This window comes from Rattus norvegicus, chromosome 7 (genome assembly GCF_021556685.1).
Source record: "Rattus norvegicus strain SHRSP/BbbUtx chromosome 7, alternate assembly SHRSP_T2T, whole genome shotgun sequence".
Lineage (NCBI taxonomy): Eukaryota > Metazoa > Chordata > Mammalia > Rodentia > Muridae > Rattus > Rattus norvegicus.
Window position 1 is genome coordinate 112,278,394 of NC_141540.1, and position 3,972 is coordinate 112,282,365.

Below are 3,972 nucleotides of genomic sequence, written 5' to 3' on the forward strand. Positions count from 1 at the left end.
ATCCACTCACTCCCACCTGCCTCCCCACCCTGGCATTCCCTTACACTGGCCTTCATAGGACCAAGGGCCTCTCCTCCCACTGATGCCTGACAAGGCCCATCTTCTGCTACATATACAGCTGGAGTCATGGCACTTCTTCCACATATACTCTTGGGTTGGAGATTTAGTCCCTGTGATTTCTAGGGTGTCTGGCTGATTGATACTTTTGTTCTTCCTGTGTGGTTGCTTTTTAAGAAGAAGAAAACCACACTCAAAAATAGTCATCGATGTCTCTAGTTTCTATCACATTGACCTTGCACTACTCTTTGCATGTTAAATTACTTTTTATTGTCTATTCAAAGTTTCAAGTTTAATTTTCTTCATCTTGTATCTGGAGATAAGACCTATGTATGATACAGTTACACAATGTCTTGAAAATCCCTTGATCTGTGAACTTCTCAATAAAAGATATGAATAGTAACAGTAATGGTTGTATTAGCAGAGGCAGCTTTCGCTTTTAATTCATAACTTTATCTGTAACTTGTATAAGTAGTCATAATTCTTTGTGGGTGCAGTGAACTTTATTGGTGGTATTCAAGAGAAAAGGGAGGGCTCCCTAGGCCCCTCCTGTTATTATGGGGTCTGTGATGGAATTGTGAGGGAGATGCTCAGTGTTGGGGGCTGAGTTGGGATGGGGACTTCTCAGCAACTGAAGGCCTCTCTCTTGCTCTCAGTATCCTTGCTGGGCTAGGGTGGGTGGTCCAGGGTTTCTTACTCCTTGAAGGCCATGTAAGCCATGAGATCCACCACCCTGTTGCTGTAGCCATTTTCATTGTCATACCAGGAAATTAGTTTTACAAAGTTGTCATTGAGAGCAATGGCAGCCCCAGCATCAAAGGTGGAAGAGTGGGAGTTGGTGTTGAAGTAGCGGGAGACAACCTGGTCCTCAGTGTACCCCAGGACACCCTTTAGTGGGCCCTCAGATGCCTGCTTCACCACCTTCTTTTTTTTTATTAACTTGAGTATTTCTTATATACATTTCGCGTGTTATTCCCTTTCCCGGTTTCCGGGCAAAAATCCCCCTCCCCCTGCCCCCTCCCCTTCCTTATGGGTATTCCCCTCCCAACCCTCCCCCCATTGCCGCCCTCCCCACAACAGTCTAGTTCACTGGGGGTTCAGTCTTAGCAGGACCCAGGGCTTCCCCTTCCACTGGTGCTCTTACTAGGATATTCATTGCTACCTATGAGGTCAGAGTCCAGGGTCAGTCCATGTACAGTCTTTAGGTAGTGGCTTAGTCCCTGGAAGCTCTGGTTGCTTGGCATTGTTGTACATATGGGGTCTCGAGCCCCTTCAAGCTCTTCCAGTTCTTTCTCTGATTCCTTCAACGGGGGTTCTATTCTCAGTTCAGTGGTTTGCTGCTGGCAATCGCCTCTGTATTTGCTGTATTCTGGCTGTGTCTCTCAGGAGCGATCTACATCCGGCTCCTGTCGGTCTGCACTTCTTTGCTTCATCCATCTTGTCTAATTGGGTGGCTGTATATGTATGGGCCACATGTGGGGCAGGCTCTGAATGGGTGTTCCTTCAGTCTCTGTTTTAATCTTTGCCTCTCTCTTCCCTGCCAAGGGTATTCTTGTTCCCCTTTTAAAGAAGGCGTGAAACATTCACATTTTGATCATCCGTCTTGAGTTTCATTTGTTCTAGGCATCTAGGGTAATTCATGCATTTGGGCTAATAGCCACTTATCAATGAATGCATACCATGTATGTCTTTCTGTGATTGGGTTACCTCACTCAGAATGATATTTTCTAGTTCCAACCATTTGCCTACGAATTTCATAAAGCCGTTGTTTTTGATAGCTGAGTAATATTCCATTGTGTAGATGTACCACATTTTCTGTATCCATTCCTCTGTTGAAGGGCATCTGGGTTCTTTCCAGCTTCTGGCTATTATAAATAAGACTGTGATGAACATAGTGGAGCACGTGTCTTTTTTATATGTTGGGGCATCTTTTGGGTATATGCCCAAGAGAGGTATAGCTGGATCCTCAGGCAGTTCAATGTCCAATTTTCTGAGGAACCTCCAGACTGATTTCCAGAATGGTTGTACCAGTCTGCAATCCCACCAACAATGGAGGAGTGCTCCTCTTTCTCCACATCCTCGCCAGCATCTGCTGTCACCTGAGGTTTTTTTTTTTTTTGGTTCCTTTTTTCAGAGCTGGGGACCGAACCCAGGGCCTTGCGCTTCCTAGGTAAGCGCTCTACCACTGAGCTAAATCCCCAGCCCATCACCTGAGTTTTTGATCTTAGCCATTCTCACTGGTGTGAGGTGAAATCTCAGGGTTGTTTTGATTTGCATTTCCCTTATGACTAAAGATGTTGAACATTTCTTTAGGTGTTTCTCAGCCATTCGGCATTCCTCAGCTGTGAATTCTTTGTTTAGCTCTGAACCCCATTTTTTAATAGGGTTATTTGTCTCCCTGTGGTCTAACTTCTTGAGTTCTTTGTATATTTTGGATATAAGGCCTCTATCTGTTGTAGGATTGGTAAAGGTATTTTCCCAATCTGTTGGTTGCCGTTTTGTCCTAACCACAGTGTCCTTTGCCTTACAGAAGCTTTGCAGTTTTATGAGATCCCATTTGTTGATTCTTGATCTTAGAGCATAAGCCATTGGTGTTTTGTTCAGGAAATTTTTTCCAGTGCCCATGTGTTCCAGATGCTTCCCTAGTTTTTCTTCTATTAGTTTGAGTGTGTCTGGTTTGATGTGGAGGTCCTTGATCCACTTGGACTTAAGCTTTGTACAGGCTTCACCACCTTCTTGATGTCATCATATTTGGCAGGTTTCTCCAGGCGGCATGTCAGATCCACAACGGATACATTGGGGGTAGGAACACGGAAGGCCATGCCAGTCAGTTTCCCGTTCAGCTCTGGGATGACCTTGCCCACAGCCTTGGCAACACCAGTGGATGCAGGGATGATGTTCTGGGTTGCCCCATAGCCATCAGGCCACAACTTTCCAGAGGGGTCATTCACAGTCTTCTGAGTGGCACAGATGGTATGGACTGTGGTCATGAGCCCTTCCACAATGCCAAAGTTGTCATAGATGACCTTGACCAGGGGGGCTAAGCAGTTGGTGGTGCAGGAAGCATTGCTGACAGTCTTGAGGGAGCTGTCATATTTCTCGTGGTTCACACCCATCACAAACATGGGGGCAAGGGTTGAAGGAGCTGAGATGATGACCCTTTTGGCCCCACCCTTCAAGTGAGCCCAGGCTTCTCCATGGTGGTGAAGACGCCAGTAGACTCCATGACATACTCAGCGCCAGTGTCACTCCATTTGATGTTAGCGGGATCTCACTCCTGGAAGATGGTGATGGGCTTCCCGTTGATGACAAGCTTCCCATTCTCAGCCTTGACTGTGCCGTTGAACTTGCCATGGGTAGAGCCATACTGGAACATGTAGACTATCTAGTTGAGGTCAAGGAAGGGGTCGTTGATGGCAACAATGTCCACTTTGTCAGACGCAGAGCAGAAGGCAGCCCTGGTAATTAGGCGCCCAATACAGCCAAATCCGTTGACACTGACCTTCACCATCTTGCCTATGAGATGAGGCTGGCACTGTACGAGAAGTTGCGGCTGTCTCTGGAACAGGGAGGAGCAGAGAGCCCATTATTTTTAAAAGTAAAGTTAGAAACCCATGGAACATTATATAAATGATTATACCAACATTTTGCTTTTATGATTTAAATATATTTTGTGCTGGCTACATTAAAACTATACCATTTTTACCCCATTTAAAACTAACCTCTGATTCTTTCACTTAATTTTCAAGGATTCTATAATTTATATATCTGATTTAGTTGATACATCACTTTTGATGAAACAAAGGTCCTTGAACACATAGTCTCTGTGAGTGTATTTATTTCTTTTTTGTTGTTTTTTCTTTTACTGAAAACAGGGTCTAATTCTGTAACTGGGACTATCCTAGAAGGTACTTC

The 3,972-nt window shown here is 45.0% G+C and overlaps 1 pseudogene; it reads right to left on the reverse strand.

Moving 5' to 3' along the window:
- Nucleotides 1–750: 750 nt before the first annotated feature.
- LOC148004840 (glyceraldehyde-3-phosphate dehydrogenase-like) lies at nt 751–3,571 on the reverse strand (annotated as a pseudogene).
- Nucleotides 3,572–3,972: the final 401 nt, after the last annotated feature.